General features: G+C 43.6%; 1 protein-coding gene and 1 long non-coding RNA gene across 5 annotated transcripts in view; one reads left to right on the forward strand and one right to left on the reverse strand.

The window, feature by feature from the left end:
- The window catches only part of LOC133479713 (glutamate receptor ionotropic, kainate 2), a 180507-nt gene that overhangs the window by 146336 nt on the left and 9448 nt on the right, over positions 1 to 24723 (reverse strand). The gene's annotated exons all lie outside the window — the stretch shown is intronic.
- LOC133479622 (uncharacterized) lies at positions 67 to 18678 on the forward strand. 3 transcript variants are annotated; one of them, XR_009789024.1, is made up of 4 exons: positions 67 to 1293; positions 1704 to 1813; positions 13629 to 13665; positions 15790 to 18678. It is a non-coding gene; the product is annotated as an uncharacterized LOC133479622 (long non-coding RNA). The 3 variants fall into 3 exon arrangements; XR_009789023.1 differs by having other exon boundaries at positions 67 to 1813; XR_009789022.1 differs by lacking the exon at positions 13629 to 13665.

Raw genomic sequence — 24723 nt, forward strand, 5'->3', positions numbered from 1 at the left:
ATTAATGCGGAAGTTCATTGCGAACTCGTACGATAAGTGATTCATTCGCGCGAGTATAGCCTTCACTGTTAGCCGTTGCTTCAAGCTAACGGCTACTCTTGAGTCAGTCAAGCACATGAAAACAAGCGCACACACAGGACATGGCTCGTTTCCTAGTTTACAATATGTGAAAACAACAACGCATAGTCCTTCTGTGAACGTGTTGAGTGAACATGAACCTCAAGGATGTGTCATTAAAATGAATGCGGAAGCAATTGAATGATTTTGTGAAAAAGAACTGAATGATTCGGTGAACAAATTGCTTGAATGAATCTTTTAAACAAACTGATTCCAATGATTCAGTACACTCAAAAGAACTGCCGTGCCCATCACGACTGCACGGTTGAGCTTGGAAAACCACTGCGTACGTACGTCAGTCATCGTTCTCACCAAGTCGTCAAGTAAACTGATCACCCCTCTTATACTTATATTCGATTGTACATTCCCAAAAATATAACATCAAACTGGTAACATTTCGTGAAACATTGTGGATTCGTGTCTGACCCTGAGGCACACACTGAGGCGGCCGCAGGCGAGTGGGATGCAGCGGTCCCTTCCTCCAGGCCAATTCCAACGGGCTGTCGACACGCTCCCAGACGATCGAGACGCGCTCTGAGGCGGCCGAGCCACGTCGGCGTGACGAACCCGTCTCTTCCTGGTTCTGAGACGTGAGGTCGCAGAGGCAGGGACTGAAATTAGGCTACATCCATATATTGCTAGCGGTTATAGAAACCGCATACTGTCCCTTTAAGTGCCTCTCCAGGCGGTCACACAGCACAGACGCACTTTGGTCCTCCTCCCTCTTTTGTTTTGCAGCCAGCGTGACACAGCACAGAACGAAGGACCTGAAGCATGGCAGCGAGGACGACGAGCGCTGTGCGACTTGATTATCAGGCTGAAAATGATACAATGGCAGTCTGTAAAAAGGGGGTCAACTATTGTGGACCCCCAACATCGATTATAATAACTTTTAGGGGAGCGTCAATCATTCACTAATGGCGATCAGCCTTGGTCTCTATCCCCTGCGAATAGCGGGGGCCAACTGTGTCCCTCTTAATGTTTGTATCAGAATATAACGAGTTCAAGTCCAGGCTGCACACTGCGCTTACAAAATCAGGGGGCTTAGCCGACAACTGCTCGCACCCCTAACCAGCGTGGACCAGACAGCAAAGTTGGTGTGAAGACAAATGTCGGATTTGGGTTGATCTTCAAACTGGCAAAAATTCGAATTGTCTGGCAAAGCAAGAAGCAAAAGTAAGCCACCATTAAATGGCTGCGATAGCTGAGAACATCTGTTATGTTACATATGTTCTGAAAACTGAAACGGCAGAATAAACACACTCATCGCCCGTCTGAGCCTGAATATCTTGACAAGTGAACAAATCATCATTCATCTTGACAAAATCTTTACATCAAATGGTTTCATTTTAATATTTGATGCATTGGATACAATAATTTGTATTATTTCGAGTCCCATCTTTTGACCTCATCAAATGACGCAGAGAGAAAAAGATAGAAGAAGATACTGTATCTTTGTATCAATGACAAAGACCTCCCAGAGGAGCAATTTGAGACATATGTAGGACAGAGAAAGGATTATAAATAGAGGAGTTAAAAATATTCCACAAGAGTATTTGACAGCTTCTGTTCTTACTGTTGAACAGTCCCTTCACTTGTCGGCAAAGAGCAAACGGTGAGGGAGGAGAAAGAAGGCGCTTAATGAAGTCATCTCAGGAAGGAAAGTCTTGAGTCCGAGATGGGACCTTTACCAGAGGTGGGTAGTAACGCATTACATTGACTCTCTTTTTACTCTTCTCACATTTTGGATACATTGTACTTGTCAGAGTAGTTTTAATGAAGCATGCTTTTTACTTTTACTCGAGTATTTGTGTTAAGAAGAAACGGTATTTCAAATCATCTACATGCTCGGGCGCCGTTACTCCGATCCGCCGTGATTACCACGGTGATGTTTGAGTCAAGTTCGCCAATCAAACAACAAAAGAAAGGCACGTGATCCCCCACAAAAGCCTTCTATTGGCCAATTGAAGTGAGTCGTGACAACCGCGTGTGACTCGTGTTTACATGACAGACTAGGAAAAACAACAGCGTAGTTTTGAAAACAATGGATCAGATTTGGGGAACCAGGCACTGTAAAAGCCTCCCAACTCAAGAAAGCAACAAGCAAGTCAACTTAATAAACCAAAAATTATTTGAAAATAATAATAATAATAATAATAATAAGGGGGGAAAAAAAGAACCTTATTTTGTAACTTTCATTGTTACATCAAAGCAGCAGTCCCCGAGGAGCTGACTCTGAAACCGAGAGAGACAGTTGTTGTGGCTTTTGTGTCTCTCACATTACTCTAATGACCTTTAACGTGAGCTGTTATCGTTTGATAACAGGCTTATAGGAGGCTTTTCTAGATATGCACAGACACAAGCTGTTTTCAAATGAAATAGTAACAGTCAAACTTTGTGCAGGTGAATAAAGATAATTCCCTTTCAGAAGAAAAAATGGGTTTCCTCCACTTTCTGCTCTGTTTGTCAACATATCACATGAATGATCTTCAAGCTTTAAAGTGTGTACGCTTACTCCAGATCGCTCTTGTTGTTTTGGTTCTGAATGTGGAGATGTGCAGGGGCGGATCTATTCTGGTGGGATACAGGGCAGCCTCGTAGCCACCCCAAAATTTGTCCTGTCACCTATAATAGAAAGCTTTGATACGGCAGCTTTTCAAAGTAACTGTACAGTAAAAAAAATATCTAAAGACAAAATGTTATTGCTTGATGGATTGTTTTAATAATAATAATAATAATAATAATAATAGCGGCATGGTGGACGACTGGTTAGAGCCTCAGCCTCACAGTTCTGAGGACCAGGGTTCAATCCCCGGCCCCGCCTGTGTGGAGTTTGCATGTTCGCCGGCACACCCGCGACCCGCGAGAGAATGGATGCATGGGTAGATGTTTGGCAAAGTCCAAACCCTCTCGACAAACTATGAAAAGCGTGAATCATGTTTCTGTTGATTAAAACATGAGCCATTAGTATGTCAATAATTATGCTATGGATTTCCTTGTCCGTTCCGTCGCTTAAGGAGATGTGCAAAATCGAGGGCTAAGGGGTCGAATTGGGATTGGCCCTTAATGACCAATTCGTGACTCAGTGATGGAGCAGAGGCCTCTTATCTAATGCTGAATTGTATGGTTATATAAGGTGTGGGAAAATACTACTAATAACTAATATAATATTAATAATCAATGCTTCCAACCCACGGGACAAAAGCATGACATTTAACAATGAAGCAGCTTTGAAAATATTCAAATGCACTAAACTTTCACACAAAACCTTTCAAAAGTTAAAATATATTTTTATTACATTGGCATTTTATTTGGGGAGTTTATGTTCATGTTTTGTTTTGTTTTATATTTGCATCATTATACAAGTTAGAAAACACAAAGACCTTGGAAGCTTTGAGTTTTTTGTCAATAGGATGATGAGTTAATAAGAGATGAGGTGAAAATATTCATATGATGATGATTGAGGATATCAGCAGTAAGGATGGGTATCGAAAATCCAGAATCAGTTCCTAACTTAACAATTCCATGGAAATGTTCTCTTCCTTTTTAAGTGATTCTCTTTTCGGAGAGATGATGTCATTACACGTTATGCAGCGCCTGCGACCAGGGGACCTGCTGACATTCGTAGATTCCTCGGGCCTGCAGGTGGTATTAATGAGCTACGTCACTCGAACCGTTCTGCGTAAAGGTGCCAGACTGCCACCAAAAGCAGCAGTAATTTAACGACTAAAAACAACATCGCTTTAACCATTAAACCCTTTCTGTACAAAAGAACCCACGAAAGATGCAGTTGACTGCAGGGGCAGTGTGGTGCGATGCAACCGGCCAACCGTCACCCTCATCTGAAGCAAGAAAAAAAGAAGCAAAAGTTGACCAAAGTTTCGAAATAGATATGCCACTTTTAGAAGAGCCACATTTAACCCAATGGCTGTGGGGTGTTTTCCATTTTCATCCTTACTGCTGGGGTGAGAAAAGTTAGCAGGTAACAGATGGTAGCCCGATCGCAGCTCTCAGATGATTCTTCATTACCTATGAACATGGATACTGTGATGTCCTGGAGCAAGTACGATGCTAACGAGACTTCCTGCTGAATCCAAGGCTTCCGGCTGAGACATATGGAAACCCAGACCGCTCATCATTATGCCAACATGGAAGGCTTTGTGCCTAGAGCGAGGCAAAAGACGATATTGTCTTCCATTGCATAACCCACTGCTTACTTTCACATACCCACTAATCCTGACTGTATTTGTGTTAATTCATTTTACTGTTTTCTGTGGTTAAAACACCCCATAATGACAACATGATAAATGTCTTATTTTAGATTTCTGCTATTTCATTAGAAATTAAAAGCTAAGTATTCACAGCTTTTTTCACGAAGCTCAAAACTGAGAGCAGGTTTCCACTGATCATCTTTGAGATGTTTCTTCAGTTTAATTGGAGTCCACCTATGATAAATTCATCCTATTGGATATGATTTGGGAAGGCACACACCTGACTATGTAAGGTCTCACAGTTAAAGATGCATGTCAGAGCACAAACCAAGCATGAAGCAGGAAGTCAAAGGCATTTTCTATTGCCCTCCGAGACAGGATTGTCTCGAGGCTCAGCTCTGGGGAAAGGTACAGAAAAAGGTTTCTGTTCCCATTGAACACAATGCCTCCGTCAGCTGCAAATGGAAGACGTTCAGAACCACCAGCTGACTTTTTCCCTAGAGCTGGCGGCTTGTGTACTGTAAACTGAGCGATCGGGGGGAAAGGGCCTTCGTCAGGGAGGTCACCAAGAACCTGATAGTCACTCTGTCAAAGCTCCAGTATTCCTCTGTGGAAATAGGAGAACCTTCCAAAAGAATAGAGAGAACAAAAGGCACAGGGCAGCCCGTCTAAAGTTTGACCAAGTTTTTTTGAGTTTTGTCTGTCATACCATGGCAGACAAAACTCTCTGGTCTCTTGAGATAAAGACTGAACTTTTTGGTGTTTATGCCAAAGGTCATGTTTGGAGGGAACCAGGCACCGCTCATCACCTGGCTAAGACCATCCCCACAGTAAAGCATGGTGGTGGCAGCAACATGCTTTGGTGATATTTTTCAACAGCCGGAACTGGGAGACTAGTCAGGATTGAGGGAACGATAAATGCAGCAATGTACAGAGACATTCTGGATGGAAACCTGCTCATGAGTGCTTTTGACTTCAGACAACAACGATCCTAAAGGGCCTAGCTCACTGACAGAGACATCGCCGTGACTACTGCGGCTGATCAGTTGCAGCGACTCAGGTGACTCAAGAGACCAAAAGATGCTTGCACCAGGGCAATGTCTCGAAGACACCAATTGGCCCGAAAATCAGAGACGTCGTGGGAATGTCTTGTGGAGACCAATTTGCCTGGGAGGTGCCGCAATGAGACGTCTCTGCTATGTCTCCTCAGTATCCTTGGTCTCCAGCAGGTCAGAACTTACGGAGACCTCGCAGAGACATCTCCCCAGACGCGGACAGAATTACTCTCCACGATGTCCCCGAAACCTGCTGAAGGCTTGAAAAAGGTCTTCATTGAAATCGCACATGTTCGAATTCACCACGACTCACTGGCATGGCAACCCAGGTAGTCTCAAGGAGAAGTCGCGGAGACCGATCCGCAAGCAGATGAGACTCGAGTTGTCATCAGGTCGCCAACTAATCTCCAGGCCCTTAGGCACAGAACCGCGATATCAACACAGTACCTTCAGGACAACTCTATGAATGTCCATGAGCTGCCCAGGCAGAGCCTAGAATTGAACATGATTGAAAATCTCTGGAGTAAGCAATAATAAGAATCTCATTTTCCATGTTTAAATTGTCAAAAGAAAAAAAAAAAAGCAGTAAATTATTTGCCTCTCTGTCACCTTTTTTCTTATCTTCCTCCTTGATCTTTTTCTTCTCAGTATCTAGCCTCTTTCGCGCTGTCTGGATTAGAGACACCAGGTTTTTTGAGAAAGCCGTTATCGCCCTATTCCCACAACAGTTAAAAGGCAAAGGAGGAGATGACAAAATGGTACCACCCACCCCCACTCATACACCCAACTCCTCGATTCCTTTTTCTACTGCAAGTGTGCAGACATTATCTCAAGTAGAAGCCTTGCAGTCAACTGCTATTTTTTGCATTGGAGCACTTAAGGTTTCCTGGCATCTATTATGAAGCAAGAGGGAAAGGGCTTGGAAATAATTAGACTGAACGAGGAAAGACATTTCAACTGAACATGTAATGATTAAAACAGAAGAGGTGAGTGACAGAGAGATTATAGAGTGAATACACTGGCATAGAGATGGCAGCTGCTTGGGCCTTGTGAAGATATATCTTCGATGGTCTCAAAATAATACCAGCAGCAACAGGGCATCTTGGAGCCCGTCGCAATTTGCTTGAGTTCAATCTATAGGTGGGGGGGGGGGGGGGGGGAGCCAATCATACCACCATAAATTTGCATCAATCAGGTACTCTTCGCAGGATTTCTGGCAGAGGAGTGCAAAGAATAATCAGTAGAGTTGTCCAAGAGCCAAGGGCCACCTGTGGAAGCTTCAAGAAGACCTGGAATTAGCAGGTACTGTTGTCACAAGGAAAACAGTGAGTAATGCACTTTGCCGCCATGGCCTGTATGCACGCTCACCATGCAAGACCCCATTGCTGAAAAAAAAAGCCTGTCTAAGCTCGTTTAAAGTTTGCTGAACAACATTTGGACAAGCCAGTTTAATACTGGGAGAATATAGTCTGGTCTGATGAGAGCAAAATTAAACTCTTTTGATGCCATAATGCGCACCACGTTTGGAGGAGAAATGGCACTGCACATCACCCTAAAAACACCATACCAACAGTGAAGTTCAGAGGTGGGAACATGATGGTGTGGGGCTGCTTTTCAGCAAATGGTACTGGTAAATGTCACATTTTTGAAGGAAGGATGAATGGGCAACTGTACTGAGACATTGACAAAAATCTGCTGCCATTTATGAGGATAATGAAAATGAGACTCTGTATCAGTCTGTGGTGGTGAAGAACGAGCTGAGCCAAAAGGGAAAGCTCTCAATTTACCAGTGGGTCTGCATTCCTACCCTCACCTATGGTCACGGGCCTTAGCGATAGGGTGAGAAGCTCGGTCATCCGGGAGGGGCTCAGAGTCGAGCTGCTGCTCCTCCGCATTGGGAAGAGCCAGGCGATGCGGCTCGGGCATCTGGTTAGGATGCTGCCTGGACGCCTCCCTGGTGAGGTGTTCCGGACACGTTCCACCAGAAGGAGGCCCTGGGGACAACCAAGCACACGCTGGAGAGACTATGTCTCTCGTCTGGCCTGGGAATGCCTCGGGATCCCCCCGGAAGAGCTGGATGTGACCTGACCTCGGATAAGCGGAAGAAAATGGTTGGCTGGATGGATGGATGGATGGATGGATGGATGGATGGATGGATGGATGGATGGATGGATGGATGGATGGATGGATGGAAGGATGGATGGATGGATGGATGGATGGCTTCTGTATAGGGGGCTCTGGGCTGCAGAAAATTTGATACAAATTCCCACTTGTTACAAAACTTGTGATAGTTACGTACGTAGTGGTCAGTCGCACGTTCTGTCGACTTCAACGACTCAAAAACCGCTGTCTTAAATCCGTGTACAGTTCCAGGATGGCGACTTCTGCTGTGTTTTTGTGTTGGAATTGCATATTGTGGTTGGAGTGTGTTTGTTTCCAGATTTACAGGGGAATCCAGAATGACCCCAAAAGTCAGATTTAAAAGTAGAAGTCTCTGGGTTCATGCTGCTTCTGCAGCTGCCGTTTGCTTGAGTAGCCATTGTGTTTGGCTTCTGTTGATACAACGAAAACCACGCGTACAGCGCCTCACAGTGGCCAGGAGGCGAATCAATTCAGCAGATTTGCAGAATCGATATTGAATTGCGAAAAGAGAAATTGCAATGCATTGCTGAATCTATATTTTTACCCAGCCCTATAAAAGAGTGTTGACATGAAGATTTTTAGTCTGTTTCATATCAGACTTTGACAAGAAGCAAAAAAACCAATTCACACTATTTGCTGCCATAATTGAATTACCGTTATTCACCGGGTCATTATTATTTTTGTTGTAAATAGTTCAAATAAGGGTTAGTACTGTATGGTGAAAAATGTCCCAAAAACCCAAGACAAATGTTTGTCACACTTTGTTATAATACAGGAAGTCCTTTGTTATAATACAGGAAGTCCTCGAACGTAGGAACTCGTTCGTAAATGGAGGACTTCCTGTGTATAAAATTGGAAAGCAAATCATGTGCATCGACTTCATGTTTCCTGTGAAAATATCAAAATTGCTAATTGTCTTCTATTGTAATAATGAGATATGGCAAGCATTTTCCGTTACCAATCCCCCTTTGAAAATAAATATAATGTGTTTATAGGCTTCTGATTTCAAAAATAATTATCTGTCAATTTGTTATGTGTATGGAATTATATGAGGCGATAATTCATTTATAAGGGTTCAGCGTTATTAGGGCTACAATGTGTCATAACTACAATGTGGCCCGTGACAAATTTGAGTGACATCCCTGATTTAAGCCAAACCACCTCAGATTAATAGCCATATTACAGAATAAGGCAGAACAGAACAATACATATATACATATGTATGTATATATATACATACATATATTATGTACTATTATTATACTGTATATATTATATTATACACTGACCCCTTGCAATGGACCTTTCCTTGCTTTTTCGTATTTTATCTTTTCCTCCTCCTTCCTGCTTGTGTGTTGCACTTCTTCCAGTTTTTTCTGTTGAGTCTGTATGATTGTCTTATGTTTGTCAATACCTATCACCTGGCTGATCGCTATGTCACTTTTGTACCAATAGGCTATGCAGACATGAATCCCGCCTGTTGTTTGTTAGACTGTTGATTTTGCAGTATAGCATGTGGTTGTCTCACACTCTTCCATATAAGACACCTGTGTTTCCTTGATGACCCTCTGTCAATATTTGCCCAAAGCACACCCACACTGTCCTGAAGGCTTCTTTAAGACCGCAGCCTTAGCAACTTGTGTCACGTGTACTTGTATAAGCAGTGATTGGCCTTAATAACTTGTTTTTGACATGATGTAGTGACTTAGCTTGCAAAAAGGAGCAAACAAGAACCAAAATTGTACTCGCTAACTTTGAATTAATCATTCACAGTGGAATTGCCAGTCGTGTGCCTAATCAATTATGCCTTCATGTGTTATGACTTGTACCGAACTACAATTTGTTGGACGACGTAGATAGGAGGGAAGTGGTCTGTGAAGTCAGTCCAGTCAAATCAACTCAAGTCCATTTTATTTACAAAATACATTATGTCAAGGCACTTTACACGTGGAGCATGTCTATGAGCGAGCTCTATGCGATGGAGACAAGGAACAAAAAACTTCTAAGGAACCTTGAACAGAACTGAGACTCAGCAAGGGGTGGCTGACTGCGGTGAGTGGGTAGAGGCTGAAAAGTGAAGTTGAACTGTTGTAAGTACAGCTATAATGGATGGATTTTTAAAACACTGTATTATATAAAAACATAATAAAACATAATAAAAGACTATGTCAAGAAATAACAACAGTAATAGTGTTGTTGGTGTGCCCTTAAGGGGCATGGGCTAGTGAGTGACATCAGGGGCTGCATCAACTTGGCTAGTTTCGCTGTAAGCATCTGGACATGAATGTTGGTCTACTCTGTAGCTCCTTGTGAGTGTTAAACGGATGGAAGTGCGTCGGTGATTACCTCTACTTTTTTCACTTAACTCCAACGGTGGCGGATCTAAATCTTACTCGTAACAAGGCATGTCATGATAAAAAAAAAAAAAAAAGAAAAAATAATAGGAGAACTGTTTGTCCTGATTTGAAACCCCAAGCAGCATGAAATGTGATTGAACCATAAGCAGTTGATTTGCCAGACTAAAGTTTAAACAGTCATTCTATATGCTTGACTTATGAGTAAAAAGTAAAAAGTTGGGAGTATTTTATATTAATGTATGATTTTAAACCCATTTTATGTGTCAAAATTGTAGACTAGATTCAAGCTGATGGGTGTGGTCTTGTCTGGTCCTCAGTCCTCTTTGGACACGCCCCCTGAGTATTTAACCGGTGGCTCCCTCCTCTGCCTCTCGCTCTTGGTTCTTCGCTCTTGCCTTGCTTCTCGGCTCTTGCTATCAGCTCCCCAGCTACGGCCTTCGGCCACCCCTCCCCTTCCTTTTGTTCGGGCATGTGGCTCGGTAACCGCGGGCTTTCGAGACGAAGACTCGGCTTCCCAGCCTCTACATGGGCCACTGCTAGGTGATCAGAGCAGCTGCTACTAAAAGTACCAGGTACACTTCCAGCCAAGCGTGATTGCTCTGAAATTGCTAGTGAAAAGGCAGGAAGAGAAACGGTCGCAACCTCCCACAGAATGCGTGAAGAACAACCTTCCCTTTTTGGGCCTGTTTTTGTTTTTGTGCATCTTTTTGTCCACCAAACCTACCTCCTCGCCTCCTGAGACGTGCGCAGAAAGACTACTCCCAGAGACCAGATGATCTACGTTCGTGAGTAACGCAGCAGTGGTTGTCAGACTGTAAAATATTAGTGCCTAATAATTTTGGGGAAATTTCTAGCTTTGCACAAACTCCCAACTTTTTCCTCTCTCTCTCTCGTCCGGACTGGACGCATTAAACGCTCACGTTTTCAACTTTAGTCCAACACACGATGTTCTATTTCCCTTTTCGTCCGCATATTTTATTTCTTTCAACATTATTCATGTTTCCGTGTTGTCGTAAGACCCCTCTTTGTGTTTCCCTATAAACAGATCCCTCGCAGATTTCATGAAATACTCTATAAAATTCCACTCTTGGTTGTGTTTTGTGTGTGTTTTGAGTTTAAGTAAGCTTCTGTTATCTAGAACTCGTATTTCATAAAATGTAGCAACCTTCAGACTGATAAAAGGTTTGCACTCTCTCTCTCTCTCTCTCTCTCTCTCTCTCGCACTCTCGTTCAGACTGAACGCATTAAACGCTCATGTTTTCAACTTTAGTCCAGCAACACATGGTCCTATCTTCCCTTGTCGTTACCCTTATTATTTTCTTCCTGTAGTTAGACTGTGTGTTTTCCTATAGATCCCTTGTAGATGTCATTAAATATTCTAGAAAAGTCCACTCCTTTTTGTGTTTTGTGTGAGTTTTGAGTTTAATAATGAAGCCAATCTAGGCCTCGTATTTCATAAAATGTAGCGACCTTCCGATTATGAGACTGATAAAAGGTTTGTCGTCGCTTTTCCTAACTTTTATACATATAAAAAGTGAAATGGTGCCCTTTACGAGACAAAATTAGTTTGATTTCAACGTTAAAACGTAAATCGGACTAACCAGAAAGTGAACGCAGGCGTTCAACTTCGACAAATTTATTTCTTAAATAAATTAAGTTTTATCCAAACGGCAATAAACTCCACCAGCCACAACTGGACTACAACTGGACTACAGCCTGTGTCGTGTGGTTGTGTTTTTGACACGCTATTTCAAAAATACAAGTGTGATGTCTCTAACCTGACTACCATTTACAATCATGTTTTATTCAATCAGAGCATCATTTATTTGCTCCCTCCTCTCTAGCGTGTCTTCATATTTTTTCTGCAAATGTTCCCCAACTGACCTGCATGCCATCTTCTCTCTCACTCTCTCTCTCCCTCTCTCTCTCTCTCTCTCTCTCTCTCTCTGACATGGTAGATTGCACACTTTCTGTTCTTTGCTCTCCCTCCTCTCACCATTTTCCTTTTCTTTTGCTGGTTTGCTGTCTAAACGTAATGAGACCTGACTGAGATATCCTGGGAAATCAAAATGACTCCCCTTGCTGTACCAACATCACCCTGCGTGAAAACACACCAGCAAACACACACATTGCAAAAAAGCCTACAGGCAGCAGGAGTTACAGTTCACTGCTGGGGTGTTTGAGATGTTCAGATTTCCCCTCTGAATTACAACTGGGTAGTTTGAGGAACAAACATGAGAAAAATCACACATACAAAGTTCCACAGAATGAAGACAACAGAAAGAAAGGGCAGACACACAAACACATGCCTCGAGAGTCACAGACTAAAAAAGATCAGCCACAGCCAGATGTTCTGTTGGTTGTACAGCCATAGCAACTACAAGTGCTTCTTTTTCTTCAGACTCCAATTCTAAAGGATGTGCAAACATTTAATCGTGGCAGATAAAAATGCTAATAACATTCAGAATAAAATCCTAATGTAGGATTTTCCTAGCTGTCAGGTTCAAACGTAGATTTTTTTTTACTCCTACAGAATGTATTACTAAAGAACTCAACATGAAAATGTTTGTTGTATATATGTTGCAAGCACAAGTTACTGTTACTGTGTAAGTCGTGCGCATATGTCATAACTTTGAGAAAAAAAACTCATGAGAAAAAAAAGCTAATCTCTTCCTCTGATAATGCGTCTGCAGCTACGGCCTCGTTCCTACGGATCCCAGTGGATGGTTGTTTTACTCTTTACTTGAATTACGCAATTGCTCGTGTGGACCTGAGTAAGTCACGCATGAGCCTTTTAAATCTCACACAAGAGTGCAGTTTTCGGCCCAATGACTGCTAGTAGCACCTCCATAGACAGCTTAATTGTACAATTAAATAACAAGGTGGGGAATGGGGCCATAGATCAAGCTTGAATTTGTAGATATTGGAAGCACAAGATTCAGGCTCGAACTCCGACCCACTAATCTTTTGCGCTGAAAATGCATCTTGAGCTACAATCGCTTTCCACTTTCCACTCAATCTCTTTTCTTCCATCTTTAGTGTTGCCAGTGAAGAAGAGCTCCACAGAGATTCATATTTTAGTACCCACAAAGCCACAAAATTTGGGAAACTGGAGCTGCCCTATCGTAGCTGATTTAGGGTGAGAGGTGGTGTACACCCTGGACAGATCACAAGTCAATCACAGGGTTGACACCATCATCCATCCATCCATCCATCCATCCATCCATCCATTTTCTGTACTGCTTTATCCTCACAAGGGTCTTCGGGCGAGAGGCGGGGTACACCCCGAACTGGTCGCCAGCCAATCGCAGGGCACACAGGAACAAACAACCATTCGCACTCACATTCACACCTACGGGCAATTTAGAGTCGTCAATTCATGTATGTTTTTGGGATGTGGGAGGAAACCGGAGTGCCCGGAGAAAAGCCACGCAGGCACGGGGAGAACATGCAAACTCCACACAGGCCGGGCCGGGGATTGAACCCCGGTCCTCAGAACTGTGAGGTAGTTGTGCTAACCAGTCTCCACCGTGCCACTGACACCATCATTTGAAATCCAATTATAATAATTTCAATATTCAACTAACCCAACATACTGTACATGTTGTTGAACTATGGAAGAAGGCTGGAGTGACAGGGAAAAGCTCATGCAGGTTTACAGAGTCAAGTTAATTTGTTTATTTTTGCTGCAGATTGAAAATATTTGGATTTGACATGAAAAGATTCAAATCAAATTTCCTTTCCAGGGATTTATATATGGATCTGATATGCAACTTTTTGAATGTAAGTATTTGAATGTGTGACTCATTGTTATTATGTTGCCAGGATGTGTCCTATTACGTTGATTATTCAAAGAATAAATAGTGCCGAATGCCAAGTCAGTTTTAGGTTGTTGTTTTTTCTGTGAAGACGATATTTATACAAGCCCAATTCCAATGAAGTTGGGACGTTGTGTTAAACATGTATAAAAACAGAATACAATGATTTACAATTCATGTTCAACCTATATTTAATTGAATACATTACAAAGACAAGCTATTTAATGTTCAATATGATAAACTTGATTGTTTTTAGCGAATAATCATTAACTTAGAATTTTAACAACACATTCCAAAAAAGCTGGGACAGGTGGCAAAAAAGACCGAGAAAGTTGAGCAATGCTCATCAAACACCTGTTTGGAACAGGCTCATTGGAAACAGGTGGGTGCTATGATTGAGCAATTTTATTCCCAGTCATTCCCAAGCGAAGATGGGGCGAGGTTCGCCTCTTTGTGAACAAGTGCGTGAAAAAATAGTCCAACAGTTTAAGGCCAATGTTCCTCAACGTACAATTGCAAGGAATTTAGGGATTTCATCATCTACGGTCCATAATATCATCAAAAGGTTCAGAGAATCTGGAGAAATCACTGCATGTAAGCGGCAAGGCCGAAAACCAACATCGAATGCCCGTGACTTTTGATCCCTCACTGCAACAAAAACCGACATCAATGTGTAAAGGATATCACCACATGGGCTCAGGAACACTTCAGAAAACCAATGTCAGTAAATACAGTTCGGCGCTACATCCGTAAGTGCAACTTGAAACTCTACTATGCAAAGCAAAAGCCATTTATCCACAACACCCGGAAACGCCACCGGCTTCTCTGGGCCCGAGCTCATCTTAGATGGACTGATGCAAAGTGGAAAAGTGTTCTGCGGTCCCACGAGTCCACATTTCAAATTGTTTTTGGAAATTGGTTAAGATCATCGCCTGCCACCGTGGGGGACCTAGGTTCAAGATCCCGACTGGACAAGACACTGATACCCCGAAATGCTCCCCGGGCGCTTCAGCTGCCCCCTGCTCCAGTGTGTTCAACTAACATGTGTACGTGTTCACTGTGATGGGTAAAATGCAGAGAACGAATTTCGTGTGCATGCATGCATGTTCATGACAATAAAAGGTGATTCTTCTTCTTCTTCGTGTCATCCGGGCCAAAGAGGAACAGAACCATCCCGACTGTTATGGACGCAAAGTTCAAAAGCCAGCATCTGTGATGGTATGGGACTGTGTTAGTGCCAATGGCATGGGTAACTTACACATCTGCGAAGGCACCAATAATGGTGAAAGGTACACACAGGTTTTGGAGAAACATATGCTGCCATCTAAGCAAGGTCTTTTTGAGGGACGCCCCTGCTTATTTCAGCAAGACAGTGCCAAAGCACATTCTGCACGTTACAACAGCGTGGCTTCGTAGTAAAAGAGTGCGGGTACTAGACTGGCCTGCCCGCAGTCCAGACCTGTCTCCCATTGAAAATGTGCGGCGCATTATGAAGCGTAAAATACGACAACGGAGACCCCGGACTGTTGAACAGCTGAAGCTGCACATCAAGCAAGAATTGGGAAAGAATTCCACCTACAAAGCTTCAACAATGAGTGTCCTCAGTTCCCAAACGTTTATTGAATGTTGTTAAAAGAAAAGGTGACGTAACACAGTGGTAAACATGAGCCTGTCCCGGCTTTTTGGAACGTGTTGCAGCCATCAAATTCCAAGTTAATGACTATTTGCTAAAAACAATCAAGTCTATCAGTTTGAACATTAAATAGCTTGTCTTTGTATTGTATTCAATTAAATATAGGTCGAACATAATTTGAAAATCATTGTATTCTGTGTTTATTTATGTTTAACACCAACACCGTCCCAACTTCATTGGAATTGGGCTTGTATTTGTTAAAGGAATAACAAACATGAAAAAACCAGAGAGCTGCCTGTGTGTAAAAAAAAATAAAATAAAATTCAGAGGTTGAGAGAAGATTAAAAAGTCCATGCCACTCGGGAGCAGATTCTGATATGGGCGATATGCCCATATCAACTGCCCTCATGTCTTCCGTCACTACATCCATAAACCTTCTCTTTGGCCTTCCTCTAGCCCTGGGTCCCTCGGTGCGGGATGTGTCCCGTCCGCCGGGCTGCTCTTGGGTGGACTCCCGGGCCCGATCCTGCCTCTCGATTAATTGGATGAGGTCCTCAGCCACCACGGTGCAGGCACAGCAATTACAGGACACTTCTTCTGCATGCGAAACGGTGTCAATTCACTTGCATGTGTCCACAGGCAACTACTCCTGGGACTTTTTCGCCGGGTGTTTGGCCACTCACTTATTGCGACAAATAACTCATGAATATGCAAATTGCTTGGTTATCCCCTCACTCACACTCTCGTCCTATAGACTTTTATCATTTCCATAGTCACTCCCACCACACTTCGGTTGTACAGCCGGGTTCACGACCCTTGTCCTGCATGCTTCTTCTCCTGTTCTTGTCCTGTCTTTCCCTCACAGCCTGTAGCACTACTGCCCCATACAAAAACTCATATCTAAAGTTTCATTGTTCTCGACATATAATGATTTACAATTAGTGCTTGGTCTTTTGTCTTCTTTTCTCACTCCCCTCTAGAAACTTTGTTCTATTCGACTGATCGACTCTGATTCTCAATAAATATCCATTACAATACTAAGAAACCACAGCGACCGCTTAAAATCTCCACTGTCACAGTAAAACTGTTCCGGCATAAAAGGGATACGGATCCTCCATTCTGCTGACCTAACAGCCAAACAGGACAAAAAAACCTTCTCTTTGGCCTTCCTCTAGCTCACTTGCCTGGAAGCTCCATCCTCATCATCCTTCTACCAATATACAGTGGAACCTCGATTTACCGGACCCCAATTTAACGGATGTCGGAAGTAAGGGACAGTGTGGACAGTACGTGTCCAAAACTAGTTTCCAGTTGTCACTTAAAGAAGCCCTGGCAAAGTCTCTTAGTTCCTGAATTGGCCGCTGTTGTTTACGGGCTCTGTGGCACAATATAGGCAGAGACTGGGACATATGTATTTCCGGGTCCCAGATCTACAATATTACTAGATCCAACTAACAGACGTGCCTCCCGTGCCTGTGTGGTGGCCATGCTGAATGTGGCAATGCATTGATATTTCGCTGCCATGTTGGATGTGTCAAGATTTCCAGGCTATGCATTGACGTGGCAGCCATGATGGCAGAAGTTGGATCTATTGTCGCGTATACAGTAGCTCTGAGCGGAGAGAGCGCAGCATTGAAGCGATGTTAACTTTAAGAGGAATACGATACACATGTATCTGGGGTCTGCAACATGCTATTTGTGGTACAGTAACATTTACTTTACCTTATTAGTCCATTAAATGGAGGTTCCACTGAACTTGCTATCTCTCCTCTGGACGTGTCCGAACCATCCACGTCTGTTCACTCGAACTTTGTCTCCAAAACATCGAACCTCGGCCGTCCCTCTGATGAGCTCATTTCTAATTGGATCCAACCCGGTCACTCCGAGAGAGAAACCTCAACATCTTCATCTTTCCGCCACCTCCAGCTCTGCTTCTCTAATCGGTACATCATGGCTGACCTCAGCACTGCCTTATAAACTTTGGCCTTCATCCGAGTCGAGACCCGTGTGTCACATAACACACCTGACACCTTCCTCCACCCGTTCCAACCTGCTTGGACCCGCTTCTCCACTTCCCGACCACACTCACCATTGCACACAAATTTAAATATGTAAAGGCACAACAAAATAACTTCAAACACTCGGGACTCTCAGTTACGTGGTCTAGTTGCAGTGATTCTCAGCAACTGGTGGATTGGGACCCAAAAATGAGGAAATTACAATACGCTTCTTTTTTTTCCCCCCTGAATCCTGACTGTCTAACAGGAAAAGACTCACCTGTTCCTGTTTTAGGTCAATTGGGATTTACAAAACTATTTCTATTTGCTAAATACTAGAATAATGAGGATATGAGGTTATTTTATTTTAAATATAAAATAGACAATATAGTCATTGTCCCGTGAGGTGCCAGTGTTTTTACCCATGACTGTATGTGATTATCATCATTATGTTTTATGTATCTAGACAACAACAGTATCTTCAATACATCCATCCATTTTCCGAGCCGCTTCTCCTCACTAGGGTCACTAGCCTATCCCAGCTATCATCGGGCAGGAGGCGGGGTACGCCCTGAACCGGTTGCCAGCCAATCGCAGGGCACACAGGAACAAACAACCATTGGCACTCACATTCACACCGACGGGCAATTTAGAGTCGTCAATTCATGCATGTTTTTGGGATGTGGGAGGAAAGCGGAGTGCCCGGAGAAAAGCCACGCAGACACGGGGGGAACATGCAAACTCCACACAGGCGGGGACGGGGCCGGGGATTGAACCCCGCTCCTCAGAACTGTGAGGCAGACGCTGTCGCCAGTCGTCCAATCTTCAATACAACTCTGGTCAATTTAAAGCTTTTATGTGCTGCAGATACTCATGCAAAGATTTCCCGTGTTGGGGACACACAGCTATTTTGGACTGCCTCGTGGATGACTTCATGGCTGTGCCCACCACAGAGGAAGAAAATTGCTGCGGTGGGATTTTCCTCTCTGCTGTGGAGCATTGAATGGGAAGCGTGTGGTCTTCCAAGTTCCAAGCCAACTCCGGATCCAAGTTGTACAGATTAAGAGCCACCCACGCATACTTGAAAATTCCTGCAATCAGCATCTAAATGATTGCCCCTGTTTGTATACACGTCAACAATTCATTTGCATATCATTATGAACATTGTCTGCCTCTGTATTTTAGCCATGATATATTGTATTTAATTGATTGTATAATATGGTGAGGCAATAAAGCACCACTTTTGAAATTGCTCCACTGTAAAATGCATGAACCGCATTTAACAAGGAACCAAACAAAACTAATTGTACGCAATAGTAAAATACTGAAATAAACCGGACAACGATGTGACATCATGACATAAGGTAAGGCACATAAGGTTGTTAACGTAGGTCATAATTATTTTTGTCTGAAAAATGTCAAAGACAAAAATGTGTAAAATAAAGTGGAGCTATTCTAAAAAAGAAAAAAAAAGGTTTCAACTAAGCATCCATCTCGAACAAAATCTATTTTTTTTTTTTTTTTAAAGTATAAAAGCCTGAATCCTTCCTGGAAAGGATTGCCACATTACCGAACATTATTGATGCAATTGGTCCAAATTTAGAGCGAATGTGCTCTGCTCATACATGAATGAATTAGAAATTGTCCACATTTCCTTTCAAGGACGTAACTATGCTTATCGTGAACAGCGCATCCTCGCGGTGAGGTCACGGCGGAGGAACGTTTGTTCCTCAATCCCCTCCTCCATTCCTCAGCTACTTTTACATTTGCCCGTATGAAACGGAAACAACATTTTGTGATAGGAACCAGTTTGCAAAGCTTATATTTTGGAATTATATCAACGTTGCATTTTATTTTGGCCGTCTTTCAAGTCACTTAATGTCACCTACACTGGGTAAAAAAAAACAAAAATTCAAATGAATATAGTAACAATAAAATACACCAATATAGTACACAAGAATCAATAACAGATGAGAAGTTAACCCCAAACCGGTTATCATGACTATAACCTCAAATATTTAAATTGGAGTCCAAAAGAAAAGAAAGATGAAAATGAACCCAAAAGGAAAAGCATGGAACGACTACTACTCCTCATTGTGAAAAGCATACCATAATTGCTTTTGCAGGAAGTACACTAACCCTGTACCCTATAAAATTCAATCCAAATATTTTCTGTACATACCCCCAGGCAGTCTTTTGAGGCAGCAGCCCCCTTGTTCTCCTTGACCCCCCCCCCCCCCCCCCATCTGTCTGATGAAGTCAATCTGTAAATATAAATAAATAGTGTATCGTGCGTATCTGTGTAATCACGTGCTGTGAGCAACAGCTGTAAACGAGTCAATGAATAAATACACTTAGCTTTCTTCCTTCACAATTTTCCAATTATTTGCGCCGTCCCGGTACTAATAACATGTCGTGTCAAGAGCGCCGCTGACGCTGGTATTTTTCTCTGCGGCGAAGCATTCTGTCATCGATTTCTTCTTGAAGATTATTAGGACTATTCTTTCTTTTGTGATATTGGTGAGAGCAAGATCATTTGGATTCATAACCCCTTCCAAATGAGCTATTGACGAGAACAGTCACCGGCATTTTCAATCATCAGAAGCTTGCGTTCACAATCTAGCCAGCTCCGGTGTTGGAACACAATCTCTCTGACAGTGGAGATATGAGCACAACATATCGCTATGTTATCTTATTATAGAATACCATCTATCTGGTCATTAGTTATTTCATTCTTAACACCACCCAATATGCCCTATGTACAATATATTGTCAATACATACTGTACACCATTTCCACACTGACACACCTGGTCTCGTCGTGACTGTCTTAAATTACTATAGAATTGAATGCTTCATAATCGCAGTTTGTCCAGCTATTTTTAAGATGGGGAAAATGATTACTATTACGAACAAATGTGAATTTGCATAAGTAGCTGCAAGAAAGTTGGTCGGTCTTCCCCAATAGAATAAGTGTCATGGGGCAAGTCAGTTTTGAATATTATCATCATTGTCATCTGCATCAAACATTCAAATGTCTGAGCTAAAGCTTAGGTGGAGGCCTTGCATCATGAGTTCCTGCGAAGGCAAGACTCCGCTAATATTATCAAATACTGTATCCAGTATGAGAATGGTGAAATCATCATCATTTTGGCCAGATAAGTTTGGTTGAATGTGGCTGTGAGGGACATGCTACGGAGAACATATTGCATACGGTGCGTCAACAATGTCTCGGTCCAAGTTACTTGGGTAACTAGTTCCAGTGTGAAGTGGAGGAAGTCTTGACCATTGGACAATATTGAGATAAGTGAATTGGAATGACTTGGGTGAAGCTCGGTGTCATGACCTTTTGGTAGGTCGAAACAGCTCCGGGTCCTAGAAAAGACTTGCTCAACACAGTAGTTATCCTTAGTTTTGGGCTTGTTTTTGGAAGATAAAACATTTTGTTATATATTTAGAATAGATGTAGCTAGAATAACAATGAAATATGCTCTCTTCCAATAATTTTGTCAAATATTTAAATGGTAGGGAACAAAAAACGGGCAACAAGGAAAACGCTGATTGTGGACAAACTATCCATAAACGGTCAACTGTTCCGCAATTCCAAAGTCAGCCCTTGGCTCTTCTAATAGATGAGTACTACTTTCAAGTATGCTCTAATATTGTACAACCCCTATTCCAATGAAGTTGGGATGTTGTGATTTGCAAATCACGTTCAACCTATATTGAATTGAATACATTACATAGACAAGATATTGAATGTTCCAACTGATCAACTGTATTGTTTTTAGCAAATCATCATTAACTTAGAATTCTATGGCTGCCACACGTCCCAGAAAAGGTGGGACGTGTGGCAAAAAAGTTGAAGAATGCTCATCGAGCAAGAATGGGAAAGCTTCAACAATTCGTGTCCTCGGTTCCCAAACGTTTTGTGACTGTTGTTCAAAGAAAAGGTGATGTAACACGGTGGTAAACATGAGCCTGTCCCAGCTGTTTTGGAACGTGTTGCCAAGCCACAACCAGATGCTGACATATTAAAAAAAAAAAAAAAAAGGCATTGTAGTGTTAATACTTTGATTTACTCTTAATGGGAACAGTAGGTTTTTGTTGATCACCTTTTTTTTGCCAGTGCATCAAAGTCTGGTGTTAGTTTTGTTGTGGCAATTCTCAGAACACATGTGAGGTGTTCATCTGCAGGATGTTTTGCTGGTCTTCATCACAGCATCCTCTGCGCCATCTTCCGGATTTTGGGAAAATTGTCTGCGCTTAATGAAGCCTAAAACTCATCGGGTTTGAGAGTTGAACTTCTCTTTTAAGACAGTATCACACTGGAGATCAATCAGTTCCATCTGCAGCTCCCGTGGTGCTCGTGCGACTGAATCTTGGATGGCAGTTTGTCAGATAAAGGTGTTTTGCTTGATTTTCACCGCTGAGCCATAGCCATCAGCTCCTGCGTTGATTGGCTGTGAGCATAATCAGCATGCTTGGTAGAAAAGTGACAGCTGATGTTATATTCCTCTCAAACCGCAATGGTTTCTTAACAAATTAGACATACAGCCTTTGAACGGACTTCAGTGAAAAAGTATTTTGTATTAAACACTCGGCACTGACCGTCGACGTTTCTTTTCTTTGGCCCACTCAAGTTTGAAGAAGGCTTCAGAGCAGTAGCAGAGTAAAAACAGAACAGCCAAAGTCAAGTCAATGTATCACTGGACCTACTGCGCAACCTGGTGGAACCACTGGGCAAAAACAAAAAAAACAAAAAAAATTATTTTGCATTAAAGCTTATTGTAAAAAAAAATAAAATAAAATGCAGATTACTGTTTATCTACTGATTATTGTCACTTGCCAGTGTGGCAAAAGACAACGTGATTCAATACAGGATGAGTTGGTGCTAACCACCGGCCACTTGAATATGTTCGCGGACCTCATGAATGTATCTCCACCCATCCATGATGGTTCTTGCATATGTCCCGCCCCCTCCCCCAGAGCTGCGTGCTGGCCAATGGGGTGATTTAAAATAATAAAAGTGGGCTAATCATTTAGTGGACCAGTGTACCCCCAGCGTACTTTAAATGGAACATCTGCGCGGGAGTTGGCGTCAACACAGCCGACTTCAATCCTCTCCAATCGAAGTGGGTTCGTTCATTTCCTTTCAAAGCGGCGCAAACATTCTTGCATATGACGACGTCACTAACCCTCAACGAACTCCACCCATGCCCGAGTTTTTGCTTCAGCGACCACCAAAGCTTCATTCCGCTTGGCCAGCCCGTACACATCAGCTGCCTCAGGAGTCCCACCGGCCAAAAAAGCCCGATAGGACTCCTTCTTCAGCTTGACGGGTTCGGGGATTGCCGCCACGACAGGCACCGACCACCTTACGGCCACAGCTCCGGTCGGCCGCCTCAGCAATGGAGCCGCGGAACATGGTCCACTCGGACTCGATGTCCCCCGCCTCCCCCGGAACATGAGCAAAGTTCTGTCGGAGGTGGGATTTGAAACTCCTTCTGACAGGGGATTCTGCCAGACGTTCCCAGCAGACCCTTTGGGCCTGCCACGTCGGACCGGCATCTTCTGCCACCATCGGAGCCAACTCAACACCAGGTGGTGATCAGTTGACAGCTCCGCCCCTCTCTTCGCCAGAGTGTCCAAGACAGGCGTGGCCGCAAGTCCGATGACACGACCGCCAAGTCGATCATCGAACTGCGACCTAGGGTGTCCTGGTGCCAAGTGCACGTGTGGACACCCTTATGCTTGAACAGGGTGTTCGTTATGGACAATCCGTGATGCGCACAGAAGTCCAATAACAGAACACCGCTCGGGTTCTGATCGGGGGGGCATTCCTCCCAATCACGACCTTCCAGGTCTCACTGTCATTGCCCACGTGAGCATTGAAGTCCCCCAGCAGAACGATGGAGTCCCCAGCGGGAGCGCTCTCCAGGACCCCCTCTAAGGACTCCCAAAAGGGTGGGTCCTCTGAACTGCTGTTTGGTGCATACGCACAAACAACAGTCAGGACCCGTCCCCCCAACCTGAAGGCGGAGGGAGGCTACCCTCTCGTCCACCGGGGTGAACCCCAACGTATACCCACACCTGCTCGGCGCCTCTCACCGTGGGCAACTCCAGAGTGGAAGAGAGTCCAACCCCTGTTGAGAGGACTGGTACCAGAGTCCGACAATATCTAGTCGGAACTTCTCGACCTCACACACCAGCTCGGGCTCCTTCCCTGCCAGAGAGGTGACATTACGCAACTTTAGAGCCAGCTTCTGTCGCCAGGGATCGGATCGCCAAGGTCCCCGCCTTCGGCCACCGCCCAGCTCACACTGCACCTGACCCCAATGGCCCCTCCAACAGGTGGTGAGCCCATGGGAAGCCCAGCCTATTTATTTATTTATTTTTCTGTCCTTTTCAGTTGCATGGCCTTGCAGGATGGTGGATCTGTATGCCTTTGTGCTGGAACAGTTTGAAATACTCCCGCTGCTTGTTTTTAATTTTTTTATTATTCTGATGTTTATTGAAAACGCAGCTGGACAGAAAAGGCTTTTAGGGGACAGACAGAAGGACAGAGTGGACAAGAGGACTAGGGATGAAAACCACAGCAGAACTATAGTGGGACAGTTTAGATCAGGGGTGGGCAAGCTACGGCCCGCGGGCCACATCCGGCACACCAAAGATTTGTACAGAAGCAGGTTGTCCTGTAATGCCCAGTGGTTCCACCAGGTAGCAATAGGTACAGTTATACATTGACTTGACTTTGGCTGTTCCGTTTTTACTCTGGTCACAGATGGTGTAGTGGTCCACTTGCCTCACTTCGGTGTGGGCAGCGTGGGTTCAGTTCCTACTCAGTGACGGTGTGAATGTGAGTGTGAATGGTTGTGCGTGTCTATATGTGCCCTGTGACTCACTGGTGACCAGTTCAGGGTGTAGTCCGCCTTCTGCCCGAAGTCAGCTGGGATAGGCTCCAGTGCCCCGCGACCCTAAACAGGGTCGTAACTCAGAGAGAACAGAAAACGGCAGGACAGGATGTGGGAAAATGAGCAAGGCAGTGCTACTGTCGAGTGGTGCGGTAGGATTCTTTTTTTAGTGTTTATACACCTGTAAGAACCTGTGAGTTGATATGTTAGTATAACCTGTGTTGTTATTAGTGATCCCAGCACAAGTAATTAAAGTCTATCGTGTGTCTATCGAACTTATTAGAGAATGAACACCATATCACATGCATGTTAGTTAACCGGTGGACAGAGTTGCTGAGCCAGCACATCAAGAAAGGGTGACACCATCAGATCCCGAGCCCGACCGCAGCGCCCAGACCAGTCCCAAATAAATCCATGAAACAACCAACAACGAGCCAAAGGCAATACAACTCTCATGCTTATTGACGTTGAAACTGCATA

The sequence above is a fragment of the Phyllopteryx taeniolatus genome, chromosome 6 (genome assembly GCF_024500385.1).
Source record: "Phyllopteryx taeniolatus isolate TA_2022b chromosome 6, UOR_Ptae_1.2, whole genome shotgun sequence".
In the NCBI taxonomy this organism is placed as follows: Eukaryota; Metazoa; Chordata; class Actinopteri; order Syngnathiformes; family Syngnathidae; genus Phyllopteryx; species Phyllopteryx taeniolatus.